Here is a 19,255-nt window from a genome sequence, read left to right on the forward strand (position 1 = left end):
TTATTGGGAAAAGAATGGCATGCACCAAACAAATGTTGTGCCCCAACCTTGTGATTCTCTTTCTGTTTTGTATTCTGTCTCGATCTTTGGGAGCTCTCACTTTCAAGAGAGATGAATTTAAAGTTGATTGTGGAGATTGTGTTTCATTGTAAACCTGTAGATCTATTTTTGATATTTTTGAATGTATATTGAAAATCCTGTTAGGACTGTCATCACTTCCAAAGTCCCTGTTGGTGACACAGATAACCTTCACACATCTGGCAGTACAAAGGTACTTAACAAGTTTATGGAAAAAAGGAATTAAAAATATTCAGTTAACTTTGGCACAGAAGTTTAAATGCATGCATTTTTTTATTATTTTTTTTTTTTTTTTTTAAGATTTATTTTTATTATTTTTTATTGGAAAGGCGGATGTACAGAGAGGAGAGGCAGAGAGGAAGATCTTCCGTCCGATGATTCACTCCCCAAGTGAGCGCAACGGATCGATACTATGCCGATCTGAAGCCAGGAGCCTCTTCCGGGTCTCCCACGCGGGTGCAGGTTCCCAAAGCTTTGGGCCGTCCTCGACTGCTTTCCCAGGCCACAGGCAGGGAGCTGGAAGGGAAGCGGGGCTGCCGGGATTAGAACCGGCGCCCATATGGGATCCCGGGCGTGCAAGGCGAGGACCTTTAACCACTTGCGCCACCGCGCCGGGCCCAAAATGCATGCATTTTTCATACTATGCAGTTTCTATAAACTTTTTGAAGGTCCTTTCTATTGTATCCCCTTTAGTAAAAATGATCATTTATGTTTTGTGTTTTATTTTGTAGATGATGTAGGTGATTTTACTGTCGTGTCTTGTAGCATCCATAAAGCAGTGTAGAAGAATTAATTGTGAAAAGTATATTAGGTTTCATAATTAGAGAGACTCATATAAACACACGTCTACACATTCAAGCAGTTTTAAAGTGTTACTATGCATTTTTAAAGAGGGCAAAAAATGTACAACCCATTTGTTCTAAAATAAAGATCGTAACCAAAAGCAATTTTTTAATTTCTTAAAAATCAATGTGCTAAACATTTTGACAAATGTTTACTTAACCATATTGGATTGCATTTATTTTTAATGTGACAAGCTAGTCTTATCTTTTAGAAAGTTTTTGTAAGTGTTTATTTATATGAAGGTATATGTCCTGAGTTAAAATTTTTCAGTGAGATGCCATGAAAAATCAATGCTATTTGGGAATAATGGCAGGACGTGTTTGAAATATTTACTTTGAATCGGACTTGTGGCTGGTGAAAGGTTGAAGTTTTTTTAGCAGTGGTTCAGCAGGAATTCTTTTAATTCTATTATATTTAAAGCCAGCTGACTACCCACTAGACTTTGCAGCACACTTTCAGAATGTTAGATTAAATATGCAACTAAATTGCTGTGATTTTGTTGTGATATGTAAAATCCAGTTGCTTACAATTTTTTTTTTTTGGCTTAGGGTGTAAAAAGAAAAGGCTCTGTAAATGTCACTGTGTAAGAAGGGCTAAATCAGATGTCAGTGAGATGATTCATGTGCTAACTGGAATAGTTAACATGCATTGTATTCTACTGTCTAGCAGGAGGAGGTGGGCTCCAGAAAAATGAATTCTTCACTAAATAATTTACAACAATTATATCAAATTTTAATAACTTGAGCTAAGAAGGCATGCATATGATTCATGTTCTCACAATCACCTACATTAGAGATTAATTGTGCTTTCTTAAACAAAAATGCACTCTTATAAATGTTTTTAATTGGTAAATCATGATTAGTTTTATATTTATAGAGTAGCATCGTTTGATCAGTCTTTAGCCATAACTTAATGTGAAGCTAAAATATCACAGCTAATCTATTGCCTCAAATGCCAGCTCATTAGAATTTACCCCAATATAAAAAAAAATGCCCCGGATTGTTTGTTGGCTTTATCTTAACTCAAATATGTAAAGGGGACAGTAGGGCATTTTTCTTTGGAATCACAGAGAGTTCAGTGACCTTTCTGTGGCAAATTATGTAGAAAGAAAATATTTATATTCATTTAAAATAACCTCCGTGAAGAAATAGTCTCATTACCCTGTTTGATCAATTTCTTGTAGCCTGAGCTGTAGCATGCTGCTATTGCCATTGGTTGATGGAGTACACTGAGTAGTGGCTAATGGTGATGGTGCTCATCAGGCAGGGTTCAGCCAGCGGTCAGCAACAAATAATTCAAGACTGTTTCTAAGTTTGTGGCTGGTGGAATTTGCTTCTTGCCCCAAGCCAGCGGCATTGCTGAGCTGGGCTATTTGATTAGAAGAGAGGCATATTTGCTTCTTAGCAACTGCACATTTGCACAACCCCTAGTCCTCTACTGCCTCCAAAGGTTTTCCTTTTGTGATGGTAGAATAATACTTTATTGTTGATTGACGGACAAAAGAGGGTCTAATACGAGGCAGGCTCATTTTTTGTTGTTGTCAGCTTAAAAAAAAATTTCAGCTGTACAGACACTGTAGTCTGAGAGGACGACTTACCAAATGTAGGTATAGTATAAATAGACTTTGAAACCCCAATGTATTAGAATTTTCATATGCATATTAGCAAGGCAGTTTGCACAGCATGAATATAATTGTACACGGTTAATTTTTTGCCTAGGAAGTTCAGTAATAGAGAATAAATTCTGACTGTAGTGTATGTGCATATATCGATGCGTCTCCCAAACTAGGGTTAATGTTAGAGAAAATTTAGAGAAAATTTAACTAATATTGTCAGAGGAAAAATTGATGTTGGAGAGCTTCTATTATAGTTTTTCACATTAAGAGCCATTATTTATGTAAGATGAGAAGTTGAATTCTGAACCTACAATGTTCGGGTGGGATAGGGATGAATTTGTAGAAAGAAATATGTGTCTTCAATGGAAGACAGTGATGTTTGTAACCACACAGTTAAGAAACAAGTGAGAAAACAAATTTGGGAGGGACTGTTGGAGTTTTATGATCCTGGGAAACCAGGACTGGAAAATAAGTTTTTTTTTTAAGCGTTGCTTTGTGATTTTTTTTTTTCACTCAGATTGTATGGTTAGAATTTGAATCTGAAGAATTTAAAAAATCTAGTGTAAAAAATATGGCCATAGATGTTAATTTTAGTTTTCCATTTTTTAAGTAGTTGATTGTTACGAAAACCACAAAAGCCTATCTACCATACATACCTTAGAGGAATAATGGAGCAACTATTTTGATAGGTATAATTTAAATTCATTCTTTTCTGTAAGTTGTTGTCATAACTCATAGCAAGATTAAATTGCACAAGAAAAATACAAGATTAAGTTTTAATATTGTGCTTTATTCCAGTGTGAGGGATTTTTTCCCCTATTTTTTCTCTCAAGATTTGTGACAGACATGAGAGTTTCCACAATTTAAGCTACACAGCAAGAAAATGCATTGGTATGAATTTCCCTCAAATCTTGAAGTGTGTTTTGGGACTTAGGGAAAGTTAAAGCAAGTGCAGACATTAGCATAGACATAAAGCATATATAGGCAAATGCCCTCATTTCCCAATAAAAGGACCATAGGGCATGTCAGTGTGCATAATGTGACCCTTGCTGTATTTACTTACTAATAAATAACCTCTTTAGTGGCAACCCGGAACCTAAAGAAAGGAAAAGGAGTGAATTTGAGTGATTTGATATTGCAGGACCGTAATATGCCCCCTCGTGTCAAGCAGCTGTCTTCTTGCAGCGGCTGTTCACATCCTTGATGAGCTAGAAACAAGCTGCGGTTCTGGGAGGAACTGGAAAATACTTTTAAGGATGGTTTTAAATTGTTTAAAAATTAGCATGCCTCCAGATAATTTGCCAAACTTAGGATGTGTGTTTGATACGACATAAATTAGGATTATAACTTTTGCTAACATTTTATGTATAAGGTAAGTTATGGGAGTTTGATGTAATAAGGATCTATTCTTCAGAATTACTCCACTGTCTTGCAAATAGTTGCCAAATGACACTGTAAACTCCTAATCTACTACATAAAAATTACTTACTTTTCCTGTCATTAGGTGGCATTCGTGATTAAGTGTCCTTTTTTCCTCTCCAGATAGCTTAGCAGTTTCTTAGTCTGGTTGTATAATAAAAGCGGTTGCACTGGTGAGCCCTGCTAACATCCCTCACTCGCAGGTGGGAGGATCTCTTTTATTATTACAACTTGTTGACCATTTTGTTTTCAGAAGTGCTGGAGTCTTTCCCTTGGACTCCTTTTGTAAACATAAGAAATACAAAGTGATGAAAGTGATGTCCCTTTGGATGTAAGTTTTTACATAAAGGTTCCTTTAATTAGAGGAAAAAGAGGAACAGACAGAAACAGAAATTTCTGATGCTTTCCTTCTAGGTAAGGGGAACATAGGAAAAAGGAAGGAGTCAGGTGATGGGGTGTAGGGTGGGATTTTGTTATCTTTTCACCAGAAATTTCAGTGCTCAGATGGCTACCTTAGGCCTTTCAGATAAATTCATAACAGAATAGGTTTCACGATATTCATAGTGAATAATTGATTTATTATTGAAGAACCATGGCCCAGGGAGGGGAGGCGGTTTGCCCAAAGCCACACACTGGCTAAATTCTAATAGTAGACTTGAGGTAGAAATTCAGGTTTATTTTTTCCCTCTAAAATCTGTGTGTGATCTTTCTCCTGTAGAATGATAATGACTGTCCTGTAGGCTGTGGAATACTTAGGAATATGTACTTTGGATGCTAACCAACAGGGGAAGAACTCTGATACTAGTTTTGTGACCTAGACAGCCTACTTAGCTTTTTATTTATTTATATAATTATTTTATGATACAGTTCCACAGGCACTGGGATTTCCCTTTCTCCCTCCCCAAATCGCCACTCTACCACATATTTCCCCTATATCATTACAATAGTATAGTCCTTCATAAAGTCATAAGCCCGTCATTCTGCTATTTAAATGTATCTTGATATTGTTGGTATGGACAATGGCAGAGAATCCAGCCTCTTATTTTCAAGATATGTTTAACAGCTTCATTGGGAGTACAGCTTTGATCTGGAAATAGAGACGCATACTGCATTGTATCTTCACATCTGTATGTGGTAGCCTCTATTACACAGTTACTATACATCCCCTTCAGTGGAAAGCCATAAAGCAAAAATCAATGAAAATTAAAGAAATTCAAATTGGAACTGAGGAATTAAAATTATCCTTGTTTGCAGATGACATGATTCTCTATATAGGAGAACCAAAAGATCCAATCAGGAGACTATTGTAACTCATAAGAGAATTTGGCAGGGTAGCAGGATACAAAATTCATGAACATAAATCGATAATACTAGTATATACAAACAACTCTATGGAGAGAATAATTGTAAGTACAGGCCCCTTTAAAATAGTGGAGAAGAATCTCAGATTCATTAGAACTAATCTAACCAGAGATGTGGAAGATCTATGTAATGAAAATTTTGAAACATTAAAAAATAGAGGGTCTTGATGCAGTAGCCTAGTGGCTAAAGTCCTCGCCTTGCATGTGTGGGATTCCATGTGGGTACCAGTTCTAATCCTAGTGTCCCTCCCCCTATCCAGCTCCCTGCCTGTGGCCTGAGAAAGCAGTAGAGGGTGGTCCAAAGCATTGGGACCATGCACCCACGTGGGAGACCCAGAAGAAGCACCTGGCTCCTGGCTTTAGATTGGCTTAGCTCCGGCTGTTGCAGCCACTTGAAGAGTGAAGCAGTAGACAGAAAGTCTTCCTCTCTGTCTCTTCTCCTCTATGTATATCTAACTTTCCAATAAGAATAAATAAATCTTAAAAAAAAAGAAATAGAAGAAGACTTTCAAAGATGGAGAAATTTACCGTATTTCTGGATCAGCAGGATTAATATCATCAAAATGTTCATATTACCAAAAGTAATATATGGATTCAATGTGCTCCCTATCAAAATCCCAACATCATAATCTTCTCAGAAATAGAAAAGAATCCACATCTGGAAACACAAGAGACCACGAATAGCCCAAGTTATCCTGAAGAATAAAAATCAAGCTGGAGGAATCACAGTTTCAGACCCCAGGACATACTACAGGGTAGTATTCATCAAAACAGTCTGGTACTGGTACAGAAACCGGGATCAATGAAACAGGATAGAAACCTGAGAAGGGAGCCCACACACATACAGCCAATTCATCTTCAACAAGAGAACTGGAAATAATCTGGGGGAAAAACCTGGGCTCTTCAACAGATACTGTTGGGACAATTGGAAAGCAGTCAGCAGAGGTAGGAAGCAAGACCCCCACCTGTCACCTTATGCAAAAATCAGCTCTAAATGGATCAGGGACCTAAATCTGCACCCAAACTGCTTAGCTTCTTTTTAATTTTTAAATTAATTTTTAAAAATTGATAAATGACATTGTATGAATCTGATTTTTAAAAAATGTATTTATTTTTTACTGTAAAGGTAGATTTACAGAGAGGAGAGGTAGAGAGGAAGATCTCCCATCCACTGGTTCATTCTCCAAGTGGCCACAACAGCCAGAGCTGAGCTGGCCAGGAGCCGGGAGCTTCTCCTGGGTCTCCCATGTGGGTGCAGGTCCCAAGGCTTTGGACCATCCTTTACTGCTTTCTCAGGCCACAAGTAGGGAGCTGGATGGAAAGTGTAGCAGCTCGGACATGAATTGGCACACATGTGGGATCCTGGAGCATGCAAGGCAATGGTTTAGCCACTAGACCCCTTTCTTTTGACTTTTTAACATTTTATGTAGAAATAAGATCATACAGATATTTGTGTGCCTTATTTATTTCACTGAACAGTGTTTCCTTTAGCATGTTGTTACACATTCAAGATTTTCCTATTTCTGAAACTGGACAGTGTTTCATTTTGTATAGATGCTGTGTTTTCTTCATCAAACCATCCATTTAGACAAGTGGATATTGAGATCATATTGTGAACTGCATTTATTGCAGGGCACGTGGGAGAACATACTTTCACAGCCTTTTGAGATGTGTGCAGGTGTGGGGTTGCTAGGTCATACAGTCAATCTGTTTTTAATTTTTTCAGGAACCACCATACTGTTTTCATTGCTGGCTTTCTTAATTTATGCTCCCATGGACAGTAGGCAGGAGTTCGCTTTTGTCTACATCCAGCACTTGTTGTCTTTCATATTTTTGATAATAGTCGTACTATGAATTGTAATGTCAGATCTCGTTGTGATTTTAATGTTTGCGTTTTCTGATGACCAGCAAGATGGAACATTTGTCATGTACTTGTTGGGCGTTTTGTTTTCAGAAGAAGTAACTTATTAGGTCCTTGACCCAGTTTTCCACTAGGTTATTTGTTTTTTTTTAATATTTAATAGTTTAGATTCCTTATCTATTTCTATACTAACTTTATGAGATATATGGTTTGCAAACATATTCTTCCATCCTGAAGTTGTTTCTTCACTTGCTTCATTGTTTTCTTTGCTGTGCCAAAGTTTTTAGATTTTATGTAACCCATTTGATTCTTTTTTGTTTTTGTTACCTGTTCTTTTAAAGTCATAACCAAAAAGTTTTTGCCCAAACCAATGTCATGAAGCTTCCCTTGTATGTTTCTCCTGATAGTTTCGCAGTTGCAGGAATTGTGCTTAAGTCTTTAATGCGTTTTGAGTTGATATTTGTATGTGATGTTCACTCACTTGAATACTCAGTTTACCCGACATTATTTACTGAAGAGGTTGTCCTTTCCTCACGGGGTGCTCCAGGTGCCTCTGTCCAAAATCACCTTGCTTAAATGCTTGGATTTCTTTTTGGACTCTATTCTGTCCTATTTGTTTGAGTGCTGCCTGTTTTTTGATGATAGTACCATGAGATTTTAGTTACTTTCGCTGTAAAGTGGATTTTCAAATCAGGTATTATGATTCTTCTGTATATTTATCTTTTGCATAGTGTTTCTTTGGCTATTCACGGTCTTTTGTGCTTCCATATGAATTTTAAGTTTTTTTTTCTATTTCCATGAAAATGTCATTGGCATTTCAACAGGGATTGCACTGAATCTGTTGATATCTTTGGGTAGCGTGGACGTTTCCATAATGCTAATTCTTCCAGTCTATGAGCACAAGGTATCTTTGCATCGACCATGTCTTCTTGAGTTTCTTTAATGATTGTTTTTAATTTGTTTGTTTGAGAGGCAGAGAGTGTGTGTATGTATATGTGTTGCCATCTACTGATTTGCTCCCTAAATGCTTGCCATGACTGGGTCTGGACCAGGTCAAAGCTTGGAGCCTGTAACTCTCCTGGAGCAGCAGGAACCTGATTGTTGGAGCCACCACCTCTGTCTCCATTGTCTGCAGTAGCAGGAATCTGGAGTCATGAGCCAGAGCTGGAAATGGAACTCTGACCCTCTGGGGTAGAATATGGATGTTAACCACACTCTTCTGAATGTTTTATAATTTCTAATATACAGACTCTTTACTTCTGTAGTTAAACTTTTTGGACTTATTGCAAAAGGGCTTGATTTTGTTTTGTTTTTAATTTCTTTTTTAGGTAGTTTGTTGTAAACATTTAAAGGACTTCCGGGATTTTTATATGTTAAATTTGTGTCCTGCAACCTCACCGAATTTGTTAGTCTAATAGTTTTTTCATGCAGTGTGTAGGTCTTTCTGTATGTGAGATCCTGTTGCATGGGAAGAAAGGCAGTGTAACTTCTGCCTTTCCCATTTGGATGTGTTACTGCTCCGGGTAGGATTTGCAGTACCATGTTGAGTAGAAATGCTGGCGTGGGTGTCCTTGCCTTATTCTTGATCTTAGAGAACCTTTCAACTTTTGGCTGGAGTGTGTTAGCTACGGGCTTGTCATTTATGGTCTTCATGGCGTTGTGGTACATTCCTTCTGTACCTAATTGTTGAACTGCTTGGCTTCTTTAAAATTTATTTCCTCATTAGATTAACGTTAAGAATAACAATATCTACCACATGGGCTGTTTAGTGTCCAAATGAGATAATCTATGCAAATTTTCTTGGTGAATCTGGAAATACTTTAAGTAAGGGATTATTGTTTTTCCTAATTTAATATGTGGTAAATCTGTGGTCCAAATGATTTGAAGAAATTGGATTCATGTTTCTTAATTTCTAACCAAGAGAATTATTTTTTTTTCTGAAGTTCATGAGGTGTTTCAGGTGAGCACTTAAGGCAGAACAATTGGGAACGTCTCAAGGTTGTGTGTCTAATTAGTGACATCACCACCTCTACTAAGCAGCTGCTGATTATTGGACATGAATGTATCATAAAGTCAAACAAAAATGATGCGGGACCTGTGCTTCCTGAAGTGATCCTTTTAGGTATGAGAACATATTAGTTAACAGAGATGTTAGTAAAATCAAGTTAATTATGAAGGTAAGAACTCCTAATTGTTATAATTCTTAAAGAAAGGAAGTAGTAATAACCTATAGAATGGGCTATCTGAACACTGGTAGTATATGATTTTGAGTAAGAGAATCTTAATTTTTTCTTATGGAAAATTGCCTAGTACAATTTTGTTTAGATTAATATTGAAGTCAGTTTGTCATTCAGGAGAACAAAATGCCTAAGGAATAGGTGGTAACAACTTAATGTAGCACAGTACAGTGGAAGAAACTGATCAGTATCAAATGTAGCAAAAGGAGTAAAGCCATATGCACTTGACTGTGACTTGGTTTATTTTTCACAAGTTATGTTTTAATTTTTCCCTCAAAAGTTTGTAAGTGGACTCATGAGGTTTAGAGACCTATACAATGGTACCACCTTATCACATTATATTTTTATAAGGATGTTTTTTGTTACGTCAGAAACTTTTTTCTGATCTCTAACAAATTTTAAGCTATCTGTATAAAATTTGAATAGGTACGAGTTTATAGCTAATTGGCATTTTAATAAAAGTAGAGTGTTAAACAATTGATGTATAGTTTTTGTAATAGACGTATAGTATAATTTTTTAAAAAAAGAAGTGCATTTGTTTGGAAGTAAGAGTCACAAAAAGATGGGGAGGGAAGAGGGAGAGGGAGAGAGAGAGACAGACTGAGAGACTGATTCTGAAATCCTCCAACTGCTGGCTCACTCCCCAAATGGACAACACAGCCAGGGCTGAGCCAGCCAAAGCCAGGAGCCAAGAGCTTCATTTGGATCTCCCATGTGGGTGGCAGGGGTTTGAACTCCTGGGTCATCTTCTGTTGCTTTTTCTAGGTCATTAGCAAGGAGCTGGATTAGATGTGGAGCAGCCCAGACTTGAACCGTCACACACATGGGATGCTGGTGCCACAGGTGGTGGCTTTAACAAAAATTGGGAATAAGTAAATAGAAATATAAGAAAACCCTGAGTATGCATTTTCAGGAAAATGCTCCCCAAATAGATTGGGACATTAATAAGAATTATTGGTTATCTTGTGAGGGAAATATGAAGTAGGATTGTGCTCATATATGAGCATTATGGGCCTGGCATGGTAGCCTAGTGGCTAAAGTCCTCACTGTGCATACACCGGGATCCCACATGGGTGCCAGTTCGTGTCCCAGCTGCTCCAATTCTCATCCAGCTCCCTGCCTGTGGCCTGGGGAAGCAGTCAAGGATGGCGCAAACCTTAGGCCCTGCATCAGTGTGGGAGACTGCTGATATTTTGTTATTTTTCATACAGTACTGAGAGTCATACCTTGTCAGCTAATGTTGATTAAAGTAAATTAATCATTTCTAAAGTTGTCAAAATGAAGTACTTATTAAGTCAGAAGAAAAATTCAGAAACATGAATTTATTCATCTTTTGATCTAAGATAGTTACAGTATGTAACAAGTGGAGAATTTGTTCTCATTAAGAAGCTTAGAACTTTCTCATGGAAAAAAGTGATACTACTTAATAGTAGTATATTTATCAAAGGGAGTAAATTATTTATGGGGAAAGACTAACATCTGAATCTGTCACATTCTTTTTTCTTGATTGTATATAATTACTGAAGTGTGTCTATTGTGAGTGATAAGGAACTTGGCCTGAGTTTCAAAGATGGAGGAATTTGTTGTATAAACCGAAGCAAATACTGTGTAGTGAGAGTAATATTGAATTTCCGTGGCTCTTATCTGTGGGACCATTAGGATTTTTTGTTTATATAGTAAAATCTGTTTAATTGTTACACATTATGTACTTAGGATCAATGTCATTTGATCTGCTTCTTTATCTACTCTTCTCTACCTCTAGAATTAATGAGATAAAATATTATAGATAAAATATATTACCTTTGTAATTTCTGTAAATGGAAGTTCAAATTTTACCAACACTCCATGTTAAAAAAAATTATAAAAAGGTGAGTTATCTCCACTGCATTCCAGCCGTCCCGGCCAAAATGAAAGATCAACGTTAAGATTGAGCTTCTGTTGAGAGTGACCAGTAGGTTGATTGGAGAACCAGATGCTGTTAGGGAATTTCTTCTTGGCTTTTAATTTGTTGTGACCATTTTCAAATAGAAAGATTGCATTAAGCAGTTTCTGCTAACGCGTCGAATCCTTCCTAGGTTCCTGCACTGATCTCTTACCCCGGTTTTGGGGTTTTTTTGGCTCCAATTTCCTAGGATGGGCCCATTTCCCTACAGCCCTGATCATGTGATTGCTTTTTAAGCCTGGGTCTTGCTTCTTTAAAAAGATGGTCAATCTTACCAAGTATAAAAGTTTGCTTATTTAAGTGGCTGTGCATTTCATCTGCTTTAAAAAGTTGAGTTCTCTACATTTTCCCCTGGATTTGTGAGAATCATCAACTGTGAAACTTCAGAGTGGTCTCAGAGATTATGTTATGGGTGAGGAAGCTGGAATACTGATGGTGTTTAGTGACTTGCCCAAGGCCACGGAGCCTGGGTATGGCAGAAATGATTCTGTAAGTTAAATTATATGCCTTTTATTTTGAGTAAGATATAATGTCTTTTGCCCTCTGATATACCTTTCATAGCATGTCACAGTTACTATTTATACTATTTAATGAGAAATAATCTAAAACTTCAATTCATAAAAAGGAAACTTTTCTTAGAGGACTTGATGGGTTTAATTTACGGTCTGATGTAGACATTGCCCGTCACTCTCCCTCACTCTGATAGCAGAGTGGCTCCTCTCAACTGAATAGTAACCCATACACATTTTTGTCTAAGGCCAGTCTGTTTATGATTTCCAGTTTAGGATTCCAGGCCACAGGTTAAGAGCCCTTTGGAGAATTCCTGAAACTTTTTCTCATCTTAGAGAATGAACAGCTTGGTTTCTAGACAACCTAGTTTAGTTAAGGCAAGTTGGCAGTTGTGTTTTTGCCTGTTTCACATGCAGAAGTTTTAAAGTCAGGTGAAAGTAAGCCTGCCAGACCCAGGAAGGGTTATCCCAGAAACAGCAGGTGGCTGAAGAAGTTCAGGATTCAGAAATGTGTCTTTGATTTCTAGCAGGCTCTGTTACTGTTGAATGGAGCAGCCCAATTGCAATTAGGAAGGAATTGGTTTCTTGGAAGGGAAAATTATGGGGCAGACTTCCTAAGAGCTTTATTACATCCTTTCCACAAAATTATTTCTGCAATGTATTGATTAATATATAACTTGAAGAATTTTGACTTTATGTAGGTATTTCACTACTGTAATTTTGAAATATGGGAAATCCTTGCAAACATCCCTAGATTGCCTTCTGTCTGTCTGCCTGGTAAAAGATCCTTTTAGTTAAATGGACCATCCTCCTTAAATGATGTCATTAGCTCAGATTGAAAAGACATTGCCTGCAGGGAAATCATTTAATTGAACCAAAGTGCCTTATTTCTGTAGATCTTGGAGCAGCTCACTCACTTTTACCATCAGATTAGATAATTTATATCAGATAACTTTTTCAAATGTACCAGTGATAAAATGCTAAGAAAAGTAATCTCTCTTTTAAGATATTTTGGTGTCTCATGATTTTCCATTTATATCAGTATTAGAATTGAGAATGTATGATGAAGTCTTATTTTTAAGATAAAAATGTTTTTTTAGTTCATTAGACTAAATGAATGCATTTGGTTTATATAGGTCAGTGACTCCAAAATACATTTTTGTTGCTTGCTTTCTTTACTCTTGGACTCTTTTGTCACTACCTTTTTTGTTTGCTTGTTTTTAAGTCAGAGTTATTGAGGTATAATTTAGATAGAGTAAAATCCACACTTGAAGCACATGGTTGGGTGAGTGATACAGCTGGGTAACCACTGCCCCAACTGTGATAAGATACAAAACATTCGTGCCACCCCAAAAAGTTTCTGTGTGTTCCTTTGTGGTTAGCCTCTTTCCGTTCCTGTGGGGCTCCTGAAGTCACTGATCTCACCTCTGTTGATATAGATTTCTCTTTTCCAGGAACCATGTGAAAGGGATTCAGTGTGTAGCCAGGGCTTCTTGAGCTTAGCATAACCTTTTATAATATAGCAAAGTTGTTACATAGCTCTATAGCATATTCTTTTTTATTGTTGAGTAGTATTCCATTGTACAGCTATACCACAACTTTGTTTTCCCATTCACTAATGATGGATATTTTTGAAAATTAATGTGAATAAAATTACTATAAATGTTTTGTGGACATGTCTTTTTGAGGGCTTATCTATTCATTTATCTTAGGAGTAGATTTCTGGACTGTGCTATGTAACTATTTTATGAGAAACTTCTAAACTAATTTTCCCAAGTGACTATCGCTTTTCTTTTTTTTTTTTTAAGATTTATTTCATTTTTATTGGAAATCAGATATACAAAGAGGAAGAGAGACAAAAAAAATGTCTTCTGTCCACTGATTCACTCTCCAAGTGGCTGCAATGGCCAGAGCTGAACTGGTCCAAAACCAGGAGCCTGGAATTTCTTCAAGGACTCCCAAGTGGGCCCAAGGCTTTGGGCCATCCTCAACTGGGAAGCTAAGGGGATGCCCTAGCTGGGTTGTGATTCCCACTGGTGAGTGTGAGGGCCGAATGTAGGCTGTGGTCTGGTCTGGACATGATTAGCAGTGTTTCTCAGCATGGATGTGGACTGTGTCTGAGATGGGCCAGACTGGGCTAGACTCCAGCAGCCACTGGTGCTTATGGGAACCAGGGTGGGTGTAGGATGGGCTAGGCTAGGTCTCTGCCCCTGTGGAGCTACTCATGAGCTGTGCCTGGGTGTGAACCAGGCTTAGCTGGGCTGTAGTACCCAAGAAGAACCAGAATGGGTGAGGGCTGATCAGGAAAGGCCACTGTTCCTGCTAGGACAGGAGGTGTACTAAGTAGGGCTGACCCATGGATCTGCCAGTGTGTGCGAGGTCTGGCATTGGGAGAGGTCCTCATGGAGGAGCAAGGGGAACTCCCCTGTTGGGACATAGTCCCTGCAGGTGAGCTCAAGAGCCAAGACAGGAAGCACCCCAAACCAGGCCAGGATACAGTATCCACTGGGATACATTTGGTGCAGGTCTAGAGCAGGCCAGGCTGGGCCAGTTCATATCACTCACTGGCAAATCCAAGAACCAGAATGGAGTGTGGATCAGGCTGAGTCAGGCCGCAATACCAGCCAGTCCACATGAGGGCCAGGATTGGGGGCTGGCAGTGCTGGGCTAGGTGGTAGCCCTTACCAGCATGAGCTGGAATTGAGGGTGGGCCAGGCCAGGCCAAGCTTCAGCACCTACTGGAAATTGCCAAGATGAGGCGAGCCACGTCAGACTGGGCCACAGGGCCCAACAAGCACACGTGAGACCCGTTGGGTGGGGAGTGGTGGCGAACCCGGTAGAGGGGCTGTGGGGTGTGAGTGTGAAAGCTGGGGTTGGGGGCAGACCAAGCCAGGCAGAGCTACAATATCTGGTGGCCTACACGTGAGCTAGATCGGGGGAAAGCCAGGCTGGGCTGACTGTACGTGCATAAGCCAGAGTGGGTGTGGGTTGGTTGGGCTTAGCTGCAGCATCAGCTGGCTGATGCTGTCACGGGAAGCAAATTCTGTCAGGCTAAACAGCAGAACCACCTAGAGAGTGCAAGATCTGGGAGTGGAAGTGGGCCCATTAGGGAAACAGTGGGCACCTGCCTTTGGGTTGCTACTCCTTCTGGTGGCATGTGAGAACCAGGATGAGGGACAGGCGTGGTCAGAGAGTGGCACCCACTGGCACCCGTGTGGACTGGATATTGGGGCTGGTTGGGATGAACTGGGCTTCAATGCCCATTGACATGTATGAGAACTGAATGGGATGTGGGACAGACTGGATGAGTTTATTATACATACTGGCAAGAATGTGAATCAGGGTAAGGGAGTGGGCTTTCTAGGGGTTATCGCGGGTTGCTCTGACTAGGCTGCAGCTCCCAGTGGTTTGTGTGAGGGCCGAATGTGTGGTGGGCAGGATCTGGCTGGACTCCAACACTCATTGGTTTGCGTAGAAGACAGGGCTGGAGAAAGAACTGACCCAGCAATTTCAGTTACCATTGTGTGCGTAGGGTGATTTGGGTGACGGGCTGTACTGGACCCTGTATTGGCAAACACCCACACAAGAATCAGGTCTGTGATCACCTCAGGTACAGTTTCTTTGGTGATCCCCCACCCCCAAGTGAATCGCTGAACTCAGAATTCCAGCCATGGAGAGACTTGTAGGTTCCATAGTCTGACCATGTATCAGAGCTGGACCTCTTCAGTGTCTCAGATGGAGGGAGCAGTGGGCAGCATATCCAGATGCACATGGAGGATATGGCAGTACATTGGGGCCTGCGGAGGACACCTGGTACCAGAATAGAGGACAGAGGACATAACAAATTTATCAATTACCCCAGCCGATCATCGGCTGTGAAAATCTGGGCAAACGGAGACTCTAAGGTGGACTATGTCAGCAAGTGGATTCTGGAAAGATTTCTTCATGCTTGGACTGGTGAGATTGAGAGTAATTCAGAACTGATGAACTATCAAAACCACTTGAACAGGACCCTTGGAGTGAGCCCCCACATGGTTGGGAGGCTGGGTGTGGCTTCTCCCCTTATCTCTTCCTTTCCCCCAGATACAGGAAGGAAAAAAAAAAGAATCTGAAAATAATGATCTCACCCACTTTCCTCTAGCCTTTGACCCTTTGCACCCTCATCAACTATGTAAAAATCATCAAAAATTAAAATAAAACCAATTATTATGATGTAAAAAGCCCTACTTATAGGTGATTTCTACATTAAGCTTGGATTGGCAGTTTTGAAAGGGAGAAAATTATTTTACACAAAAATAAGAGGTTTCTGTACAATCTTGAATGCATTTAAAAATTTACACATTCTTGAATATTAGTTTCCAAAGCAGGTAGGTATTAACTATGTTTTAATAAAGTAACCAGTGTATCAGTGTCCCTGTTAAGGTTGAAAGTAGTACCAAGAAGAATGGCATATCAATAATACTGTGATTGAATATTAACTGGTGAAATCTTTTCTGAGTGTTCCTTCTGGTGTTTGCTCTTAAGAATGATACCTTATAGCTTTCTAGGTCATCTTGTTTCATGGCTCACATTGTAAAATTCTCATGTAAGATGCCTGATACTTCACCTTGTTAAATTTAGATGATTTCATGTTACATAGTCACTCTGTCATTAGTTTGGTGTGAACCTCACCAAAATTAGTTGCAAAAACATCCAATTTTCTCCTAGTCTCTAGTTCACTGCTAGGTCAGCAAACTTGCATGGAGAAGGAATGAAAGGGCAGGCTGGTCTGAAACAGGTAATAGGCAGCATTTTGTTTCCAGGTGAGAGGGTTCCTTGCTTACAGACCTAAGTAATTAGGGGCGTAAGAATCCTCCGATAATTCAGCCAATAAAGGTGTTTAATGATAGAATGAACAGTTAGAGGTGATGATTAATTAGCCTGGGCACTTTGGGCTGGGCAGTGCATGCAGTAGTACACACTGGCCATCAGCTGGTAGGCATGCAGTCTTGTAAAGGGCTTTCTGCTCTGACACTGGTCATATATCATTGCAGCTGTGCCCTTTGATTACTGGGAGGGCTTGCAGAGTGATTAATAGCCAGGATCAATGTTTCTGCCCAGCACATGACATTTGGTCACAGAGCAACCATATACTTATTCCCCTTTGGCACAACGCTTAGGAGGAATGAAGGATGGGACCTGCCAATTTATAGCTGAGGAGCTTCCAGTTTATAAAATGAGTCAACTTTGACTGTACAAAATTATTCCCCATTGAAATAATTAGTGCAGCATTAAATACAATTAGAACTAAAACTACGGGAGCATGCTTGCTGAATTCAAGCCAGTTGACAGATGGTTAAGGCCCGATATTTGGCTTCCTATGATGACCAAAAGTTATTATTTTGCTGAGAAAAAGAAAAAGCCTCCCAGTGAACAGTGGCTACTTTTTAAAAAATTAGATAATATAATCCAAAATATTCATTTGATATATACACAGACATGTTAGAATAGTCAGTGTGACAGCTCTGTCAATGGCTGTAACAAACAATGGCTGTCTCAAGGTGAATGATGCCCATTATTAATACAGTGTGCATCCACATCAAACATAGTGTGTATTTAAAGCAAACTGGTTACACGAGGGCCACTTCAATATGATGCAGTTTTACTTAATGATATATTAGGCTTCAACTCACATTAGGGGCATCTAAAAACCCTGTTAGTATAAAAGGTTTGTGGATACCAGATAGTATTAACGTAACCACATCGTAATTATGTTTAACTTTTTTTAATCTAAAGATTTTCATCCTGAAATCTTTAGAAATGTAAATTAAACTTTCTTTGGTAGTTATGTCAGCATATATTGCTATGAAAGTAAAGCAAAATTTTTTTGCACAGGGGCCATGCTAGTCTTCTCTGTATTGTTCCAATTTTAGTACATATGCTGCTGAAGTGAGCATGAAAGACAAACTTTTCCAAGTTTTCAAATCAAAGTTTCATAGATTAGAATGTGTAACATTGTATGTGGTAACAGATGAAAATACATACATTGTGGTCTTTGATTTTGACAATAACATTGAACTCTAAATGGCCTGTGTTGTATTTGAAATGCTGACTGGTGCTGTAGTATTGAAGTTCACGGAATGGTTTAGTGTTTCTACAAGTTCTTGTTGTGCTTCTTGGTGCTGAGTCATTCTACATTCTATTCCTAATTACCCCAAAGGGGCTAGGTAGCAAGCATTGTCAAGATCAGTTTATAGCCTCACTTTGTAGTTCCAGAGTTATTTTCGTGTGTGTGTGTGTGTGTGTGTGTGTGTGTGTGCGTGCTGTTAAGCCTACACTTTGAGAATTTGGGAGAAACTAGAAGAAATGTATGTGAATAGATCAGTTTCCTAGCATACTAATTTAAAGGTCGAATTGTATGCTTAACTTGTGTTTATAAAACAGTTCATCTCCTTATCTAATTTTTCTTCTAAGGCATCAAAAAGGGATTGAAGATTAATATTTTGTTTGGTATTTATGTGCCTCTTTATTTGCAGGGCCAGTTTCTACTCTGGCAGTTTTGGGGTAGTCACTCAATGTATTCACAGGTTTATATGTCTTAATTTGTAATGTAAGATGTGTTAGGGTCTGGCGTGATAGTGTAGTGGTTAAAGTCCTCACCTTGCATGCTCCAGGATCCCATGTGAGTGCCTGTTCTAATCCCGGCAGCTCTGCTTCCCGTCCAGCTCCCTGCTTGTGGCCTGGAAAAGCAGTTGAGGAAGGCCCAAAGCCTTGGGACCCTGCACCCGCGTGGGAGACCTGGAAGAAGTTCTGGGCTCCTGGCTTTGGATCAGTGCAGCTCCAGCCATTGCGGTCACTTGGGAAGTGAATCATCGGATGGAAGATCTTCCTCTCTGTCTTTCCTCCTCTCAGTATATCTGCCTTTCCAATAAAAATAAATTAATCTTTTTTAAAAAGGATATGTTAATTATGACCTGAATTTATGCACTAGCTTTTATTCTGAAGAAAACTAAGTGCTTTCCAGTGTTTCCTATAACACATAGTTGTTGTTTTTTTTCTTAACCACTGAAGAAGATGGAGTGATAGAAAGATTCTTTGCTTATTCCAGATCAGTTTCTTTTTTGTTACCAGGGAATAAGGTGATTCTATTCTTATCTATCCCCACTCTTTTTTTTTTTTTTTTTTTTTTAGCTTTCCTCTATTGACCAATAGCATTTATTTTCAAGGTGAGGGGAGGTTTGAAAATGAAATGGTTAGGTCATTTGTGGTTGTGAATGAGAGGGAAGTGCTGCGATCAGATGGAGGCCTTTGGCTTCATTCTTGGGCTCTAATGTGAAGTAGCAGGGCACTGAGTACCTGGAAACTGAAAATGAGCTTAATTGATTACTTCAGCTTTTTGAATTCTTACTTT

The 19,255-nt window shown here is 39.0% G+C and overlaps 1 protein-coding gene and 1 pseudogene across 2 annotated transcripts in view; one reads left to right on the forward strand and one right to left on the reverse strand.

The window, feature by feature from the left end:
• SKAP2 (src kinase associated phosphoprotein 2) overlaps positions 1–19,255 on the forward strand; it is a 139,527-nt gene that overhangs the window by 34,720 nt on the left and 85,552 nt on the right. The window lies entirely within an intron of this gene.
• LOC121145966 lies at positions 17,732–17,801 on the reverse strand (annotated as a pseudogene).

Source organism: Ochotona curzoniae, unplaced genomic scaffold, assembly GCF_017591425.1.
Source record: "Ochotona curzoniae isolate NIBS_2020 unplaced genomic scaffold, NIBS_Ocur_1.0 scaffold_3835, whole genome shotgun sequence".
NCBI lineage: Eukaryota > Metazoa > Chordata > Mammalia > Lagomorpha > Ochotonidae > Ochotona > Ochotona curzoniae.